This window comes from Schistocerca americana, chromosome 2, assembly GCF_021461395.2.
Source record: "Schistocerca americana isolate TAMUIC-IGC-003095 chromosome 2, iqSchAmer2.1, whole genome shotgun sequence".
Classification (NCBI taxonomy): domain Eukaryota; kingdom Metazoa; phylum Arthropoda; class Insecta; order Orthoptera; family Acrididae; genus Schistocerca; species Schistocerca americana.
Genome location: NC_060120.1, coordinates 71,748,544 through 71,770,376, shown reverse-complemented (window position 1 = coordinate 71,770,376; position 21,833 = coordinate 71,748,544). Strand labels below are relative to the sequence as shown.

At 38.0% G+C, this 21,833-nt stretch overlaps 1 protein-coding gene across 2 annotated transcripts in view; it reads right to left on the bottom strand.

Annotated features, from left to right (window-relative positions):
• The window catches only part of LOC124595029 (leukocyte elastase inhibitor-like), a 217,883-nt gene that overhangs the window by 7,588 nt on the left and 188,462 nt on the right, over positions 1-21,833 (bottom strand). The gene's annotated exons all lie outside the window — the stretch shown is intronic.

The window sequence follows — 21,833 nt, the reverse complement described above, 5'->3', positions numbered from 1 at the left end:
AATAATTCCAATCACAAAGAAAGCAGGTGTTGACAAATGTGAAAATTAGCGAACTATGAGTTTAATAAGTTACAGCTGCAAAATACTAACGCGAAGACTCTACAGACGAATGGAAAAACTGGTAGAAGTCGACCTCGGGGAAGATCAATTTGGATTCCGTAGAAATGTTGGAACACGTGAGGCAATACTGACCCTACGACTTATCTCAGAAGATAGATTAAGGAAAGGCAAACTTACGTTTCTAGCTTTGTAGACTTGGTGAAAGCTTTTGACAATGTTGACTGGAATACTGTCTTTCAAATTCTGAAGATGGCAGGGATAAAACACAGGGAGCGAAAGTCTATTAACAATTTGTACAGAAACCAGGTGGCAGTTATAAGAGTCTACGGGCATGAAAGGAAGCAGTGGTTCGGAAGGGAGTGAGACAGGGTTGTAGCCTATCCCCGATGTTATTCAATCTGTATATTGAGCAGACAGTAAAGGAAACGAAAGAAAAATTCGGAGTAGGTATTAAAATCCATAGAGAAGAAATAAAAACTTTGAGATTGGCCGCAGACATTGTAATTCTGTCAGGGACAGCAAAGGACTTGGAAGAGCAGTTGAACGGAGTGGACAGTGTCTTGAAAGGTGGATATAAGATGAACATCAACAAAAGCAAAACGAGAATAATGGAATGGAGTCGAATTAAATCAGGTGATGCTGAGGGGTATTAGGTTAGGAAATGAGACACTTAAAGTAGTAGATGAGTTTTGCTATTTGGGGAGCAAAATAACTGTTGTTGGTCGAAGTAGAGAGGATATAAAATGTAGACTGGCAATGGCAAGGATACCGTTTCTGAATAAGAGAAATTTTTTTACGGATTTATGGACAGAACTGCAAGTTTCATGGTGTCAGTTCCTTCCAGCACAACTTCAGACAGTAGTCGAGTCCATGCCTCGTCGTTTGCGGCACTTTTGCGTGCTCGCAGGGGCCCTACACGATATTAGGTAGGTGTACCAGTTTCTTTGGTTCTTCAGTGTATAAACTGTGGATAATGAAATGAGGAAGTGCATGACGAGTGTTTTCACTGAACCTGTCACTGTAAGTGCGAACTACGCTGGTTTTTGTCTTACGTGAACAACAGAGGCAAGGAAGAGGTTATCGCCCCGAAAAAGGGAGTTCATGCCTAATAAATAAGAGAATAAGTGAATCTAAAAACAATGGTGTTCCATTCACTGTTATTTAACACTATTTTCTACCTAAGAAAGTTTTTCAGTTTCGAGTTTATAAACTTGTTGCAACTGCAAGAAAAAGAATAATAAGAGTCCGTAACCAGGTGAGAATCAGCCCCACCTTGGCAAGAACTGACAGACACTAGTTAAACAATCAGTGGCACCAAGGTTAAAAGAGACTGAAAATGTATGAAAGGTGGAAGTCGACAATGTGTCAATCATTTTTCATGTAGAATAGCAGTGACAAAACGTATTGGGTCAGTGAACCTAACAGTGCACAGGATACTAATTGAAGAGATGAAGTTAACTGTAAAATGTGCAGACAACAGAGAAGGAGATGCCAAATTGAAAGTCAACCAATGGAAAAATAAGGAAGCAGTCGCCATCTTCAAAAGCGATTTTAGCCAATATAAGACCAGGAATAGTGCAGTCATATTCAATACACCGCCAATGAAGAAACAGCTTAGTGTCCCATTGTCTACACTGCAACCTGACTGGGTAGTATGATTGAGTTGACAGGAGTAACAATGTGGAAGCATCTTCTGACAAACAAGAATTAAGGGTAAGTGTCCCTGTTGCTCAGTGTTGTTCACAACTTTGTCAGAATTAGAGACTGGGATGTAAATGACAGTGTGCCAGAGATTGACAGACAGGTGGTAAAAATTAGCAGAGACAAAGTAACATTTAAAACTGAATATTTTGAGAACAGCAGATTTAAATCAGAGTTAGAGTCAACCCTTTTTGAGGAAGTGAATGACAGTCAAATGACTGACGAATATCATGGGCTTCCCCATTCTGAGTAAGGTAATATGAGGGGCAAAGATGATAGTTCTGAGACAGTAGAAAAGACTGATGGTAAACATGAGTTGCAGGAAGAAATTCAAGGGGTGCCAGAAGGTTCAAAGTGTTCAGATAAATTTTTGGGAAGTGAATCTGTAATGAAGTTAAAATAAATTTCTCCAAAGAATTAGCACATTACATTTGCCAGCCTTCAAAAATACTATTCAAAAATATATTTTTTTTAACTGTGTGGGAAAGGCAGATAGGTTTAAGCCATCAGCAGAAGACAATGTGAGAACTTTTGCGCCAAGGAACTAACCTGAACAGATTACCAAGTAAACAGAGTGTGGCAGGTTCTGAGAGTAATAATGGAAATCCCAGGAATATTGTAGCAAATGGATCAAATGCAATTAGAGAGGATAGAAGGAACCAAAATCATTTGTAGGGAGCAAAACTTCTAGAAATGACTAGGGAAACTGAAGTTTGTTCCAGCTGTGGCTGACACTTTGGCAAGATCTAAAGAAGAGCCACTAATAAACAAGTCAAATCCAACAGTAAATTGTCTAAGAGTGGTCACATACAGTAGGGAATATGAAAACCTAAATCACATCTAGTGCTAAACAAAACTGTTTGTAGTCAGAAGAACCTTTGTGAATTGGGAACAGAAATAAACAGTCAGATTGATGAAACAGAGAAATTAACAACTACTTGCTGCAAAAATGTTATCAGAAGGATTTCCAGCATGCTACGAAAAAGCATAAAGCTGAGGAAAATAAAGAGTAACTGATCACCAAAGAGTTCGAAGATAGCCACACTGACATTAGTAGTAGTATTAATAGTGAATAAGATAGTGAAGTGTTGAGTTGTAATGTAGAAAGGAAATATGATAAGTAAAAAAGGACAAATAATGTACATAAACAGGTTAATAATGAGGAAGAATTACAAAAGAGAAATGAGATAGATTGGGAAGAGGATCATGCATGTGCCATCTAACAGTAAAAGAGGAGACTAAGTCACTTTTAGGTAGTAAGTAAATGTGGCACAATGAGATTTTGGCAAATGTACAAGGAATGGCTGTTAAATGTTTACTGTACAGTGGAACTGAATTATGTCAGATATCCCAAACATTTTTTCAATTGATTACAGACAATCAATCATAAATGTGATTTTAGGAACAGAATTTTTAAGTAAGTGGAATGTTAACATTGATTTTGCAGCTGGAACATTTAGATTTGTGTGCAATGAAAACTGATGTAAAATGACTTCTTGAAAAAATGTGGACAGAAATACATGATTAATTACATTTTCCTTTTGAGATACTTAGCCATGAAATAAATGAATCTAATGGGTACCAAGATAAGTTACAAATAAAAGAAAAAATTTAAAAGAATCAAGGTATAACATCTAGTCAAAAAGATTATTTGGAGGAAGTTCAAAAGCAAAACAGTAATATATTTTTGGAAGTGGAAGACTGAGTGTAAATTAAAATTAAAAGAATATGAGCCTTTTTTCATGAAGACCTGTGCTGTTCCATTTTCTAAGAAACAGGCTGTAAGGAAGGAAATGATGAAAATGCTGGAACTGGGAATAATTGGAAGAGCCAACAGTAGTTACAACAACCCCTCAACACTTGTTAGCAAAAAGACTGGAGGCATCAGATTAGTCCTGGATGCTAGAAAATTAAATGTAGTCGTTCTAGGCGAAAAGAGCAGACCAGCTGACACTGATGGAACATTGAAAAGCTTACATGCCTATAAATGGCTTACTTCTTACGATGTAACCTGTGTTTACTGGAACATAAGCTCATATGAAAGATCCAGTATCTATGCAGCATTTTTGCATGGAGCTAAGTGTTACCAATACTGTGTGGCACCTTCTAGGCTAGATCTATCCGTTTGCTATAAACTACTTAATTATTTCATAAAGTGAAAGTTTATGTAGATAACATACTTGTTCAGATTGGCATGAACATTGTGGAGTTAATAATAATAATAATAATAATGTCGTGTGACTAGGGCCTCCCGTCGGGTAGACCATTCGCCAGGTGCCAAGTCTTTCGATCTGACGCCACTTCAGCGAATTGCGCATCGATGGGGATGAAATGATGATGATTAGGACAACACACCACTAAGTCCCTGAACGGAGAAAATCTCCGACCCAGCCGAGAATCAAACCTGGGCCCTTGGGATTGACATTCTGTCGCGCTGACCACTCGGCTACCAGGGGCGGACATTGTGGAGTTTTAGACAAAGTATTCAAAGCTATTTACAAAGGGGGTGTGGAACTGAAACTAAGTAACTCTCAGTAGGCAAAGAAAGAAATTTCATTTTTAAGCCACATAATTAATGAAAGAGTAATACAAAACAGGACCCAGGAATATTGAAAGCAATCACAGACTTCCTAGGACCTAAAAACAGAAAAAAGTTGAGAGTAATGTTCAGTTTTTTTAAAATGAATACATACCATCTCAAAAAAAAAAAAAAAAAAAAAAAAAAAAAAAAAAAACTTTACTTTGCGGTAAATTGTTTCAGTCAGTTTTTGGCCATCTTCATACCTCATACTGAAATATGAGCATAAAATATATATTGTACAACAAATTTTAAAGGAAGAAATTATACACATAATAGTAGGTGCTAGCAGCGAATGAGGTGTTATGACTCAATGAACAACACCTGCCAAGGAGAGCAATATCTGCCCACTGCGTGCTGACTTACGTTGGCAGTAGCCAACCACTCATACAGGATGTAAAACATTTATTACAGTAAGATATATACATAATGGTTACATGCAAGCTAATAAAAAATGAATAAAACAGGTGTCATACATTACATAAAGTAACTGCTATAAACTGCACTGTGTTAGTCTGTGATAAAAAGACATATGAAAGAGACAACCAGCCCCAATCAGTTGTGAGAACATTGATAGCCATTTGTAGGGATTTATTACAATCTCATAGATCATATACCACCAAAGATGGTGGTTAAGCAATACTAATGGTTTCAATGGAGGCAGCTTGGTCATATCGATATGTGTCATCCAGCAGAAGAAGATTTCAGAGCTGTGACAGCAGCTGACATGCAAGTCGACACGTAAAAATGCTTGTCAGTTATTTCCTATTGCTCCTAGATCATAGGCCAAAGAAAATACTGTGTTATTTAGCATCGAAGAGGTGTGGAAGTGTCTATACGGATGTTTCAATATAAGATGATTTCAAAGTTTCGACAGTGACTAGTTGTTACAAAATACTGGCATACAAGTGAGACAACTGTTGCAATGTGTGTCAGCTCCCACAGATGACACTGTTCAAGTAACTAACAAGATAATGAGTAAAGTAGAGAACATAATACCTAAAGCTTGAAAACAATGAGCACAAGAAACTGAATTTTAAAAGAACTGTGAACATAGTTGCTCTCAGTTACAAATACTCCACAAAATTCCATAAAATAGAAGTACACAACATCAGATGTACAGAAACATAGGTTACATCACTACAATATAATACATCATGAACCCATCTAAGCAGTCATAAATGTAAAACTCACACATAAGAAGTTCAAAATTAGGAACACCTTTAAGCAAAAGGATGAGCTATATTATGAAATGTATAAGTTGAGCTTGGTTTTAAGTAAGCAGGTATCTCCTTTGATATTCTCTATACTTTTCTCTGTTACTGATGAGAAAATTAATTTTGTATGGAAAACAATTGTGAATAATCATGAGATGAAAATAGATACTATTATCAGCTAGTAACAAAAAATTGCACAGAACTCTTTCATTAATGAGCATACATTCAGTCCAAGGGTTTCCAATCTCACTAATATTCATTTTACACCTGCTGAAACAGCCATTTTAAACAAATGGATAAAATAAAATTCAACTTCTACTCTAAATGATTACTATAGAAGGTACCTGCTCTTCTGTTCCTCTTTTATTCTCTTTTTGTATTTTATGGAATGTTTTCATAATTGAACAAAATGTTGTGCCCTTTATTTTAATCTCTTGGCTGCTTATGTGTTAGCTTTATATTCATGACTATCTTAATTGATGCAGTTTGTTTTATGACAATTATTGTGGAGTTCCTCCCTTGATGCACTATGATGATTTTGCTCTGGCCTAACTAATTAACGCTATTTTACTTCTGTTCATTTTTATTCCTCTTTTATTTCTTCAAATAATATTTGTAACCTCATGCTTATTGCTATTTTATAGACTTTTTTTTACTGTAAACGACTACATTCACAGTATCTTTTAACTTTTGACAGCTTATGTGTTAGTCTTACAATTATGACTACTTAGATGGGCCCCTGATGTATTACATCATAGTGACATAACATACATTTTTGTACATCTGACACTGAGTACAGCTATTTTATGGATTAGATTAGATTAGATTAGTGCTTGTTCCATATATCATGAATACAACACTTCGTAATGATGTGGAACATGTCAGGTTAATAAAAGGTGTCTATACAAGATATTACAATAGACAAAATATTACATGACACTCAATTTTTTATTTTTATTTTTTATTTATTTATTTATTTATTTATTTATTTATTTTTTTTTTTTTTTTTTTTTTTTTTTTTTTTTTTTTTTTTTGAGGTTGGCAAATAACCCACTTACTATATCCAATAATTCATCTAATGAGTAGAAGGAGTTGCCATTAAGAAATTCTTTTAATTTCCTTTTAAACGCTATATGGCTATCTGACAGACTTTTGATGCAACTAGGTAAGTGACCAAAGACTTTTGTGGCAGCATAATTTGCCCCCTTCTGAGCTAAAGTTAGATTTAACTTTGAGTAGTGAAGATCATCTTTTCTCCTAGTGTTGTAGCCATGTACACTGGAATTTTGTGGAACATTTGTGACTGTAAACAGTTATGTTCACAATTCTTTTAAACTTCAGTTTCTTATGTTCATTGTTTCATGTCTTGGGCTACCTCAATGGGTCAATGAGATTTTGTGCCGCAGTGCTGCAATACTTTGATGTAACTCTTTTTTTTTTTTTTTTTTTTTTTTTTTTTTTTTCCCTCAAGCTTTAGGTATTATTTACCCTACTTTGCCTGTTATCTTGTTAGTTACTTGGTCAGTGTCACCTGTGGGATCTGACATGTATTACGACAGTCAACTTACTTGCACACCAGTATTTTGCAACAACTAGTCACTGTTACAACTTTAAATCATCTTGTATTCAAACATGCACATCGACACCTCCATGCCACTTCGATGCTATGAGGATGGGTCGTGAGTCGTACTTGGATAGCTCAGCCAGTAGAGTACTTGCCTGCAAAAGGCAAAGTTTGAGTCTCAGTCCAGCGCACAGTTTTCATTGGCCATGAAGTTTTAAGAAAATGCTGTTTATGAAGAGTTGTTGTTGTGGAGGAGGAGGAGGAGATTAGTGTTTAACGTCCCGTTGACTTGTTGTTGTGGTCTTCAGTCCTGAGACTGGTTTGATGCAGCTCTCCATACTACTCTATCCTGTGCAAGCTTCTTCATCTCCCAGTACGTACTGCAGCCTACATCCTTCTGAATCTGCTTAGTGTATTCATCTCTCGGTCTCCCTCTATGATTTTTACCCTCCACGCTGCCCTCCAATACTAAATTGGTGATCCCTTGATGCCTTAGAACATGCCCTACCAACCGATCCCTTCTTCTAGTCAAGTTGTGCCACAAACTCCTCTTCTCCCCAACCCTATTCAGTACCTCCTCACTAGTTATGTGATTTACCCATCTAATCTTCAGCATTCTTCTGTAGCACCACATTTCGAAAGCTCCTATTCTCTTCTTGTCTAAACTATTTATCGTCCATGTTTCACTTCCATACATGGCTACATTCCATACAAATACTTTCAGAAACGACTTCCTGACTCTTAAATCTATACTCGATGTTAACAAATTTCTCTTCTTCACAAAAGTTTTCCTTGCCATTTCCAGTGTACATTTTATATCCTGTCTACTTCGACCACCATCAGTTATTTTGCTCCCCAAATAGCAAAACTCCTTTACTACTTTAAGTGTCTCATTTCCTAATCTAATTCCCTCAGTTTCACCTGAATTAATTCGACTACATTCCATTATCATCGTTTTGCTTTTGTTGATGTTCATCTTATATCCTCCTTTCAAGACACTGTCCATTCCGTTCAACTGCTCTTCCAAGTCCTTTGCTGTCCCTGACAGAATTACAATGTCATCGGCGAACCTCAATGTTTTTATTTCTTCTCTATGGATTTTAATACCTACTCCGAATTTTTCTTTTGTTTCCTTTACTGTTTGCTCAATATACAGATTGAATAACATCAGGGATTAGGCTACAACCCTGTCTCACTCCCTTCTGAACCACTGCTTCCCTTTCATGCCCGTAGACTCTTATAACTGCCATCTGGTTTCTGTACAAATTGTTAATAGACTTTCGCTCCCTGTGTTTTACCCCTACCATCTTCAGAATTTGAAAGAGAGTATTCCAGTCAACATTGTCAAAAGCATTCACCAAGTCTACAAAGCTAGAAACGTAGGTTTGCCTTTCCTTAATCTATCTTCTAAGATAAATTGTAGGGTCAGTATTGCCTCACGTGTTCCAACATTTCTACGGAATCCAAACTGATCTTCCCCGAGGTCGGCTTCTACCAGTTTTTCCAATCGACTGTAAAGAATTCGCATTAGTATTTTGCAGCCATGACTTATTAAACTGATAGTTCGGTAATTTTCACATCTGTCAATGCCTGCTTTCTTTGGTTTTGGAATTATTATATTCTTCTTGAAGTCTGAGGGTATTTCGCCAGTCTCATACATTTTGCTCACCAGATGGTAGAGTTTTGTCAGGACTGGCTCTCCCAAGGCTGTCAGTAGTTCTAATGGAATGTTGTCTACTCCCGGGGCCTTGTTTTGACTCAGGTCTTTCAGTGCTCTATCAAACTCTTCACGCAGTATCATATCTCCCATTTCATCTTCATCTACATCCTCTTCCATTTCTATAACATTGCCCTCAAGTACATCGCCCTTGTATAGACCCTCTATATACTCCTTCCACCTTTCTGCTTTCCCTTCTTTGCTTAGTACTGGGTTTCCATCTGAGCTCTTGATATTCATACAAGTGGTTCTCTTTTCTCCAAAGGTCTCTTTAATTTTCCTGTAGGCAGTGTCTATCTTACCCCTCATGAGATAAGCCTCTACATTCTTACATTTGCCCTCTAGCCATGCCTGCTTAGCCATTTTGCACTTCCTGTCGATCTCATTTTTGAGATGTTTGTATTCCTTTTTGGCTGCTTCATTTACTGCATTTTTATATTTTCTCCTTTTGTCAATTAAACTCAATATTTCTTCTGTCACCCAAGGATTTCTACTAGCCCTCATCTTTTTACCTACTTGATCCTCTGCTGCCTTCACTAGTTCATCCCTCAAAACTACCCATTCTTCTTCTACTGTATTTCTCTCCCCGATTCTTGTCAATTGTTCCCTTATGCCCTCCCTGAAACTCTGTACAACCTCTGGTTTAGTCAGTTTATCCAGGTACCATCTACTTAAATTCCCACCTTTTTTGCAGTTTCTTCAGTTTTAATCTACAGTTCATAACCAATAGATTGTGGGCAGATGTCCACATCTGCCCCTGAAAATGTCTTACAATTTCAAACCTGGTTCCTTAGCTATGATTAAGTTATGCTCTGTGCAAAATTCTACCAGCCGGCTTCCTCTTTCATTTCTTAGCCCCAATCCATATTCACCTACTATGTTTCCTTCTCTCCCTTTTCCTACTGTCGAATTCCAGTCACCCATGACTATTAAATTTTCATCTCCCTTCACTATCTGAATAATTTCTTTTATCTCATCATACATTTCTTTAATTTCTTCGTTACTTTACATAATGTAAAACATCTGTTTTTTCATTTGTTATTAGCTTTCATGTAACCATTCTGTACATACCCTATTGTAATACCTGTTTTATGTCCTGTACGCCTGATGGGCTACCACTGACATAATTCACTATGCAGTGGGCGAAGCATCATGTATTTAAGTAAAAGCTGTGTTGTTCTCCTTAGCAGTTGACATTTTTGGTGGAGTCATAACACGTGTTCTGTTCACCACCACTGCCTACTGTCATTGGTGGAATTTCTTCTTTTAATATTTGTTGTATAAGGTATATTTTATATGTTACTACTATTTTCAGACACCCCTCTAACTCCATTCTATGTTCTTATTTTACTATGCTGCCTGAAGATGGTCAAAAACTGACTGGCCATAAAACAAGTGTTTTCCAGTCAAGATTGCTTGTGTTCATTATTGGTGTACTTTTTCGTGACAGACCCATCATATAATCATCCTCAACCTTTTTAGCCTAATAATTTATTACAGGAAAATTTGTTTAACTGGACATTGAATGTTAAGCAGCTTTTCAAAAATGAAAGTGTGAACTTGATGATTTTCTTTGCACTGATTCAAGTTTCAGTGGTTTGAAGGTTGAAATCTTTCTGTTAATAGAAATAAAGGTGTGGAACATCAGACCATTACTTTCACCAGAAAAACTTTACAAGCACAGAAGAAAAACTATTTTATGTCAAAACTGGAGGAACTTGGCATTGTATTGGGATTCCAGAAGTTTGAGGGATATTTATTTAGTCATAAGACAATAGTTTATACTGGCCACAAAGCCTTGAATAAGTTAAAACACTCTAGACTGACCATATGGGCCCTATATGTACAGCAGTTTGATCTGCAAATTGGAAACATAAAAAGTAAGCACCATATAACTGCAGATGTTCTTTCTGCAATGCCAGTAAGAAACAGGGATGATGGTGATCATGATGCAAAAGGGGTTCAGATAAAATTATTATATTTACTGGGACTAAAAAGAGATGAAAGACTGATTAAGCACATTTGTAAATACATGAGAAATTAATTAAACACTATTGCAATTAAGATGGTAACAAAAGATAAAACATGTTACAATACACAAGGGTCTGTTATTCATGAGGAAATATTTGAATAAACAAGACCCAAAGTTGTGTTCCTTTAGGCAACCTGTTGATAAATTATTCATTGCCTAAATGAGGCTTATGGTCATTATGGGACCAGAACAGTGGTGTAAAATTCAGGAAACAGTAATATTCAACAGAGCAAAAACCACCATTGTACCCTCAAATAGCTTAATGCATTCTGTCATTCCTTGTGCTCCAAAATATTTAATGGCTTTTGATTTGCTTGGGCCATTGCCAACTTTTAGAGGGGGATGTAAAGATATTTTGATAGTTCTGAATGCCTTTTCAAAACATTTAATATTCTAACCTATATAGAAAGCGAACACTAAAACTACTGTAGAAAAATTAGAAACAGATTATTTTTACAATGTGGAAATACTAAATCACATATGTCAGACCATGGGCCTCAATTTATTTTGATTTATGCAATGCATGGAGATGTACAAAATTAATCACATAAAAATTTACATCTATTTTCCAGATGGAAATATGAGCAAGAGAGTAATGAAGAGAATCAATAGAATAGACAGACAAATTACAGAAAGAAGCATATTGCTTGGGCCAGTCATGTACAAAATTTCAAGACAATAATCAACAACCTGACAAATCAATTTATTGATCTTTCTCCATGTGAGCTGATGTCTGGGATATAAACAACCAGGATTATTTGGGAAGAGATTGAGTTTACAACCTGGAGTGAAATAGTGTAGGATGAACAAATTAGGTTAGCAAAACAAATAATGAAGAAAAAGTAATGGAAAGGAAGAGGAAGCATGACAATAATGTAAAAAAAACTTTCAAAATAGAGGAGTTAATATTGATAAAAACAAAGGAACAGTTCAGTAGGATAACTGAAGACATACAGAAATTCTTACATATGCATCATAGTCCATCTAAGGTAGTCAGAACTACTCATTACAACAGTTATGAACTAGTCTATCCTAGATTCTATAAAATACTTGGCTTGAAAAGCATAACTCACTTGAAATCATATATCCTATCAGCAAAAAATTTGAAATTTTACTGTTCCAACCTTGCGGTACTCCTGAAATAATTGGGAGCTATTCACTTTGCAAAAAGAACTGAAATCATTTCAGAAAATAAAGTTAACTTTAGTGAATACACAAGTGTCGAATGTTGGCTTCCCCAATTAGGCGATTCTATTCTTCTCTTCTTGGTTTATTCCCCTTTCTATCCTACCCACAGACTGTAAGCAGAAAAGTAAGCACCTTCTACTTAGAAGTGGTAGGAGGGTGCATAGGGCAAGTCTGGCAGTGGGGATGGTCACAGGGGCAGGAACCATAGGGTAGGGAGATGGGTGCAGAAGAAGCATAGGGTCTGAAAAGAATATTGCGGAGATTGGGAGGGCGACGGAAAACTATTCTAGGCGTGGTGGGCAAAATTTCAGAAAGAGTGGGTCTCGTTTCAGGGCATGACTTTAGAATGTCATGGCCCTATTGAAGTAGCTGAGTAACACATTCCAGACCAGGATAATACTGAGTCACCAACAGTGTGCTCCAAAGCTGTTTTGTGGTGGGATTAGCAGTACCAGGATTGGATGTGATGGCCTGGGAAATCTGCTTTTTAACTAGGCTGGTGGGGTAATCACATGCAGTGAAGACTGAGGTGAGAATGTTGGTGTATTGCTGGGAAGAGTCTGCATCTGAACAAGGCAGACACCAAGGCTGTATGGGAGGGAACGTCTGACATGGAAAGGATGGCAACTGTCAAAATGTAAGTACTGCTGTTTGTTGATAGGTTTATTTGGGGGGAAGTATGTAGCTGGCCTTCGGTGAGGACGAGATCGACATCAAGGAAAGTGGCATGGATTCAGAATAGGACCATTTGAAATTTAGGAGAAGGTATTCAGAGATTCCAGGAATTTTAGCAGGTCAGCCTCACCATGAGTCCATATGGTAAAGACGTTGTTAATATATCTCGATCAAACCAGGGGCTGAAGACTTATGGATCCGAGGAAAGCATCCTCCAAGCGATGCTTGAAAAGGTTGGCATAGGAAAGAGCCACCTGGTTCCCATGGCCATACCCCTGATCTGTTTGTATGTCTGCCTCTCAAATGTGAAGTAGTTGTTGGTAAGTATAAAGTTGATTAAGGTGAGTAGGAAGGATGTCATATGTTTGGAATCAGGTGACTGAGGAAATGTTCAGCAGAAGACAGACCATGTATGTGGGGATGTTGGTATAGAGGCAGGTGGCATCAATGGTGACAAGCAAGGCGTGTGGTGGGAGTGGGACAGGCATGGATTTCAGGTGAGCTAGGAAATGGTTGGTCTCCCTAATATAGGAGGGAAGTCTCTTTACTATGAATTGCAGGTGTTGATCAACTAAGGCAGATATATGTTCAGTGGGTGCTTTTAAGCCAGCAACTATAGGGTGGCCACAATGATTGGGTTTGTGAATCTTAGGAAGATGGTAAGAGGTGTGAGTGCATGATTTGGGTCAGGTGAGAAGTTCTATGGACCTGAAGTGTTAGTCTTTGTGAGGGACCTGAGGTTTTAAGGAGGGACTGTAGGTCAGATTGAATGACAGGGATGGGATCTTGGTGGTAGATGCTGTGTTTAGAGGTGTCAGACAGCTGGCGTAGACCTTCACTACCATACTCCTTTTGGTCAAGTACTACAGTGGTAGATCCTTTGTCTGCTGGGAGGATAATGATGGAGTCATCAGCTTTTAGGAAACATAGAGCCTGGAGTTCTGCTGCGGACAGGTTAGGGTCATGTTGCAGGGACCTGAGGGAGGGTTGTGAAGCAATGCTAGATGTGAGGAATTCTTGGAAGGCTTGGAAGGGATTATTTTGAAGTAGTGGTGGTAGATCAAGTTGGAATTGTGGTCTGAACTGTTCAAGGCAGGGTTCAATGTCAGGTTTGCTGTTGGAAATGGTTTGGGATTGGGTTGCAAAGTGATGTTTCCAATGGATATTAAATGTGAAGGAAAGTAGACCCTTCAAAGCAGCATGATCAAATGAAGATTTAGGGCTGAAAGTGAGCCTCTTAGATAATACAGATAATTCTGGAGGGGAGAGTGCTTTAGATGAGAGGTTAAGGACACTGTACTGTTGTGACTGGTTCTTGGGATTTTGGGTTATTCTTGGTCTGGGAGGCAATGGCGAAGGCTGTGGGATATTAAGTAGGTTGATCAAGCTCAGTTTGTAGGAGAGGAGTGGTGGCTGATGGTGTGGCTGTTTAGGAAGCTGCAGAGGGAGAGAAAGGGAAATACCACTATTCAGGTAGTTTAGGAAGAGGTGGGATAGCTTTTTGAGGTAAAGTCTGGCTTGTTGTTGCAGTTTTAAGTTGGCTTGGCAGATGATAGCAGTCAAAGAAACATGAGGGGCAGATAACGGCAGGATTTTGTACAAGGAGAGAAGTCTGGTAGAGTGGAAATCTACTGATGAGGCATATAGGTCACAGATTAGCCTGGTAAGAGCAAGAGAATGCTGTATTTGAAAATGTAAAAGAGCCTGGTGTTGCGTAGGATTGTGTCCAGAAACAGGGACTTTCAATCTTAGGTCTTTATTTTTTTACCACTCCCACGATTTCTAGCTTTCCAAACTGTCCTCTCTTGCCATGATGAATCCTATCTCATATTACATCCGTTCTTTTCTAAAACATGCCTTTGAACTATCAAAACTAAGATCCCACATTCCGTTTCTTGAAACCTGCTTGTCCCTTGGAGTTACTCCAAATTACAAAACATTTACCCATTCAATGATTTGTAAAATTAAGAATTCAGAAATCAATACATAAGTTGTGTAGCAACAGTAGATGAAAAATGCTGGGGAACAATTAAGGCAATTTCATTTGTGTAAATGTATGAGGATAAATTTAAAGTTACTTGTTTGTATTAAAATGAAATTAAAACCAGTTTGGTGCAGTAATGTACCTGTTTCATAAAGAGATGCCACCAGTCTGTAGTAGTTTTGGTGCTGTGAAGTGACATTTAATAGCCATGTTGTGTAAGGAAGGCAAGGCAGGGATGTTTGTGTTTAATGAATATGTAATGAAGGAATCTATCTTTTGATGATATGGATTAATGATAATGAGGTATTGAATTAACAAAGTATAATGGAGTAGGAATGTGATGAACTAATTGTGAAATATATGGCATGATGATGGTAATAAGGATTATTTACATGGAGAGGCAATGACTAGGGACACTGTCTTATAGTAGTTTATTTTGTTAATGCACTTCTTCAGCCTTTGCTTTGTGAGCAAAGGATCTAATGGGAAAATCATCGAAATAAAATACACACGAGCTTATGACACTGTAAGTAAAAGGTTGAATGGAAACATAGCCTATTTGACAGCTAATCAAATGCATACTGCTGCTCATTCTGTGTTCAGAGTACCATAATGCTTAACTCATAAATGGATTAACACTTGTATGTATATGATTGTATTTGAATGCTTGCAAGCAATCATGCTTTGAGAAAAAGTACTGGTAATTAACAAATTTCAACAAAGGAATTAATTATGTGGTGTTTTGAGAGGAATATACCTTTCATTTTTGAAACAGTTAAGTACAGATTGAGAATTTTAGCAAGGTTGATTTTTCTTTCAAGAGAAATGAGTGCTTAAATAAGAATTCCATCCCCTTAAATGAATAAATTCATAAGTAAAAAACTCTGTATGCTTGTAATCCATATTTTACCTACGAAAGGGGTTAATCCATTTTATTTCAGGTCTATGAATAAATTTTCTTATTTTTCTACTATGAATATTTTATATATTATATCATATAATTGCACACTGAATACTGTTGCAGTTGTGGCACAGATAAAACTGAATGTGAGATACACTCCCCTGCCTGAAGCACTGGAAACTGGGGTTGGACTCAAAACAGAAATATGTGTTCAAAAACTCAACCGTAAAGTGGGTGATCAGATTTGTGAAGTGCATTCTGTCATGTATTGTGTAATGATTCAAATTTGAAAATTAATTTCTTTGTTTAAAATACCAACCAAAAACCTCTTGTTTCCAGATCCTATATAATTTTTGGCCCTGAATCAGAAAAACACAGTGTGACAGTGTGTAAAACATTTTGTGAGCCAGTATAATGCACCAAAGTACCCAAAAATAGCGGCAGAGAACATCACTCGAATTTTTTGGCCTACTTTGGAGTCCAACATCTCTGAAAGAAGAAACGGAAAAGAACAACTTGGCACGTATATTGACAGTACTGGAGCAGGATTCTAACAGTACATCATCCTGTCTAGGCACTTATTGTGGATCGTACTCAATCAGAAACATCGTTGTAAATATACAACTGCAGAAGATGAGTCAAGTTCAAGTGTAAATATTGCAAAAGGTCACTTCAGAAGTTCTTTTTTCCAGCACCACCAGAAAGAGTACACTTTTCTCCAAAAGAAACAACTTGTATCTTAGAGTTGATTCGGGAAACGCATGAAAAACAAGGTTGACCTTCAACAAAAATCATGTGTAACATGTTACCATCGCAAGATGGTACAGCTCGCTAAATGCACAGTGACATGCCAGGCACCAGGGGTGATTGGCACATTAATGCCAAGAAATAGAAGACGAAAGGGAGCTATAAGAAGAACGATTTTCAAATGGCCATGCTATAGCTGGAACTTGAGAAAGTAACTAATTTTTACCAATGAATTTGAGATACATTCAAGTTACCAGGTGTCAAGTGATAAAACTACTTCTCTGTTTATCAATCCGTTGACACCAATGTGGCTTTGTGTCAGTTTTAAGCCTTATCCCTGCCAATACATCGCCAGCAACTATGAAAATCATTAGCAGATTGGTAACATTTGTCAATTTGATATTGAAGAATGTGATGCCCTGGTCAAATTCCTGCACCCTTTTGGTCCAGCTGCTCATTCTGTTGGCCTGGAAGAGAAAATAAATGTTGAGTTCCTGAACAGCACGAACAGCACATCATCATGAATATTCCAGCACCTTCAGCTAGCAAAACAGGACGTCAGTATAATTTTCCAGAAGCCACATTTAACAGTACTGAAGAAAAATTTAATACTATGAAGCAGTAATTTTAAATAGCACCAATTTGTGAACCACTATGAAGAGACCTACATATCAACTTGGGAACCATGGCAAGAAACCCAACTGAGGCTTTCGAACATCAATAAAGAAACCAACAAACACATTTTGGGAACCAAGGGAAGAAACCCAACTGAAGCTTTGGAACCTCAATGAAGAAACCATCAAACTTGGCCATCTATATGTAACAGGATAATCAATGTTTGATAACATCATGCCCATCCTGCCTTCTCAAGCCTACATGCTCACTGTCAGGATAGACACAGAAACTGACTCAACTGATGGTTTTGAACTGGCTCAGTCATCAAATTTCAATATTTTGCACAGTGTCTACTAGTTTCCATTCTCGCTCGACTTGAAGTTAAAGGTTCAGCAACTGGTATCGTGTTGTGATCGTAATACCGGGTGATCAAAAAGTCAGTATAAATTTGAAAACTTAATAAACCATGTAATAATGTAGATAGAGAGGTAAAAATTGACACACATGCTTGGAATGACATGGGGTTTTATTAGAACCAAAAAAAACTCACATTGCTAGACGTGTGAAAGATCTCTTGCGCGCGTTGTTTGGTGATGATCGTGTGCTCAGCGGCCACTTTCGTCATGCTTGGCTTCCCAGGTCCCCAGACCTCAGTCCGTGCGATTATTGGCTTTGGGGTTATCTGAAGTCGCAAGTGTATCGTGATTGACCGACATCTCTAGGGATGCCGAAAGACAAAATCTGACGCCAGTGCCTCACCATAACTCCGGACATGCTTTACAGTGCTGATCACAATATTATTCCTCGACTACAGCTATTGTTGAGGAAAGATGGTGGACATATTGAGCATTTCCTGTAAAGAATATCATCTTTGCTTTGTCTTACTTTGTCATGCTAATTATTGCTATTCTGATTAGCTGAAGCGCCATCTGTCGGACATTTTTTGAACTTTTGTATTTTTTTGGTTCTAATAAAACCCCATGTAATTCCAAGCATGTGTGTCAATTTGTACCTCTTTATCTACATTATTCCGTGATTTGTTCAATTTTCAAATTTATACTGACTTTTTGATCACCCGGTATATTACACATGACTTTTATTGAAGTTCAACACCATATTTGGTCCCTTTGCCGAACTGACTCTAAGATTCAACAGGATGCTGCAAGTGGTGCTGGAAAGAAGAACTTCTGAAATGACCCTTTTGTAATATTTACATCTGAACTTGGCTCGTCTACTGTAATTTTAAATTAGACGCCACGATTGCAATTGAGTATAATAAAAATTACTGGCTAAGTAGGTTGGGATGCCAACAAAATCATGTCCCAGGCATTGACAACAAATGTGTCAAGTTGTAGTTGCTTTGCATTTTTTTTCCTGAGATATCAAACCCCAAATAGGATCAAAAAAATCTATGCATTTTTCTCTCCATGTTTTTTGAGTCATTTTAATGCATTATACTGGCTCACAAAATGCTTTACATTCTGTCATACTGTATTTTTCTGATTCACAGCCAAAAGTTATCTGACCTGAGAGTGAGAGTCTCCTACTTGCTTTTGTCTTGCAATAAAATAGTTTCAAACATTTGGTTTTGTTCGTTTTCACACACATTCATCAAAAAGACATCCAAATAGAAGGCCTCTGTTTCTCACATACTTAAGCTCAAGATTTAAAATTTTTCACAGATTAATTTTTAGGGTAGGTCTACACCCACAGCAAATTTCAGGAAAATTGAAGCTAAGGACTGGGAGGCACATGATCACTTAAGACAGAAGACCCTTATAACTGTTTGTCTGGCACTGAGTCATCCACTCAGCTATTTCTGTCTGTGTAATTTGGTGAGGTATGATGTAACATAGCAGCCTGGAACCAACTTACCTTATATTATTGCACTCTTATCCACAATTAATGTTTTCTTTTCCTCACTTTTCATTAGAATATAGTTGTGTGTACTTAGTTTATGTCCAGGTGCGCCAAATGTTTTTCAGACAATATTTCATGCAAGTTCATAATTGAGATGTTGCCATTTGTGCCCAGATACCTGTTTAATTTGCAAGTTTATCACTATATGTTTGGTACCCGAATTTTTCTGGAGAAAATGACACCCTTCATTAACGAATTAAGTCACTAACTATGAATTTTCATAAATTCTCATAATTTCAAATATGGTAACTGTACTTGTAATTAGGTAAGGCCCAGTGCAGACACATAAAATAGTTCTGTAACCTTTTGTTATTTACCAACCAACTACTTACAATGTAAATAGAATTTTTAGCTGAACACCTCCAGTAAATTTAAACGATACAGTTTCATAAATACATATGTAATTTCCAAAATTCCAAAGTATTCACACGTCAGTTTTTATATATCAACCCCATCTCCAAAATCAGCAGTCCTCCACTAGTATTTGCACAGGTAACTCCTAGGTAACAGACCCACTCCCAGTAACCACTCAGTTCCCATCACTTAATAAGGTTCGTGTTGATGTCTGAACATGCTTAACATCTCTGTGGCAATACCTGCAATCATATAATAAAGCTGGTGCCTGTAAAGCACTCAGTTAACAATTTCGATGCAACGTTGTGCTCTGTCGAATCAGGATACACAGTGAAAGATATGAAAGCCTGCCCGCCATCATATATGCACCGTCAACGTTTCTGTAACATTTCTCTTGTCAATAACAGGGCTGTGTGAAATAACTGTACGCACTTCTTTTCTTGTTGTGGGCGTAAAACTCTGTTTATCAGGCTGCAATTTTGTAGTTGTCTTGTTTACCTATGTCACGTTAAGCATGTAATTATGATTTCAAAAGGAACTGTGCTCAAGTGACTGCGTTTTCAAAAACTGTAATTTATGAAAGGATGGACGAGTGTTGTCAATGGAACTGCCACTGCACGTATGGACTATCCAGGTGTTTTGTACACAGTGGAGCTAAGAAATTGGCATCGTTCCAAAAACGTCAATAATGTGTGAAAAGAACCTAAAAGCAGTGACGTTGCACTCATCATTGTTTAATATCATTCACTACCCTATAAGTTTTCAGTACCGAGACTGCTAACTTTTGCGCTACCGGGAAGGAGAAGAACAAGGAAAAGAAGAATTAGAGACTGTAACTAAGTTAATACCATTACAAGATGGCTAACTTCGGTTCATTTGTAAGGTACTGGAAAAATACAGTTAGTTTACAAAGGAAACTCCTTAAAAAATTTCGTGCCACCCATCCTAGAATATAGCTGAACAGTGTGGGACCCATATCAAATGAGACTAATAGGGGAGAGCGAATGGTCCCATGTTTGTTTCTCGAACAGGAGAATGTCACTGCAATGACACAAAACTGAACTGACACACTGATATGCGACTAGTTTCAAGAATGAGTATCAAGTAACAAATCGAAGAACCCACTACACACCAGTCCCATAGTGACGGCAGAGACAAGGTTAGACCAATTAGAGGGTGCAGATACACATTTAAGCAAATATTATTACTGTTTCCAGAATGAGATTTCCACTCTGCAGTGGAGTGTGTGCTGATATGAAACTTCCTGGCAGATTAAAACTGTGTGCCAGACCGAGACTCAAACTCGGGACCTTTGCCTTTCGTGGGCAAGTGCTCTACCAACTGAGCTACCCAAGCACGACTCACACCCCGTCCTCACAGATTTACTTCTGCCAGTACCTCGTCTCCTACCTTCCAAAGTTTGCAGAAGCTCTCCTGCGAACCTTGCAGAACTAGCACTTCTGAAAGAAAGGATATTGCGGAGACACGGTAGAGCACTTGCCCGCGAAAGGCAAAGGTCCCGAGTTCGAGTATCGGTCCAGCACACAGTTTTAATCTGCCATGAAGTTTCATATCAGCGCACACTCCGCTGCAGAGTGGAAATCTCATTCTGGAAACATCCCCAAGGCTGTGGCTAAGCCATGTCTTCGCAATATCCTTTCTTTCAGGAGTGCTAGTTCTGCAAGGTTCGCAGGAGAGCTTCTGTAAAGTTTGGAAGGTAGGAGATGAGGTACTGGCGGAAGTAAAGCTGTGAGGAGGGGGTGTGAGTCGTGCTTGGGCAGCTCAGTGGTAGAGCACTTGCCCGCGAAAGGCAAAGGTCCCGAGTTCGAGTCTCGGTCTGGCACGCAGTTTTAATCTGCCAGGAAGTTTCATTATTACTGTTCTCCACACATGAATGGAGGGGAAGTAGCCCTAATATGCGGTACAATGGAAACAACCTCTGCTGCGCACTTCACAGCAGTGTATTACAGAGTGTTAATGCAGATGTAGAGGTAGATGATTGACTCGTCCTGAAGGAAGAAAATGACATTACCAGACATTTGGGACAAGAGTATGAGAGGTTGTGGTGAAGAGGGCACTGTGAGCTGTGTGTTCAGTTACATCCCAAATCAATGTGCAGCGAATCATGAACTGTGGATGTCTTACTTCGTTCATGGAGATCCCTCCGTCCTATGGTAAAACAGGCACCTGATGCTGTTCGAGATGTCTTGACTATGTGATGGCATTTCTCAGTAACAAAACACAGTAATGGCATTTCGACAAGTAAATTTGCTAACATACGTGAAGAACAGTAAGCGATTAAACAAACCTTCTGGATTCTTTAGCCAAAAATAGTTATGACATTAAAATGTTTTACTTTCATACTTTTTTACAAGGGGAAAATTTGAAAATCATACACAGCTACTGCTATACTGTCAGCTTCCCTTTTGTACAATTCACCACCTTAGTACCGTGACTCTATTTGTAAAATGTACGAAACATTTTCTTGGGAGAGGTACAGGCGAGTACTATGATTGAAGTCAGAGCGTGTGATGTCGCAGCCACAACCGCTGCAATGCAAGGTACAAAAGAAGAACTCAC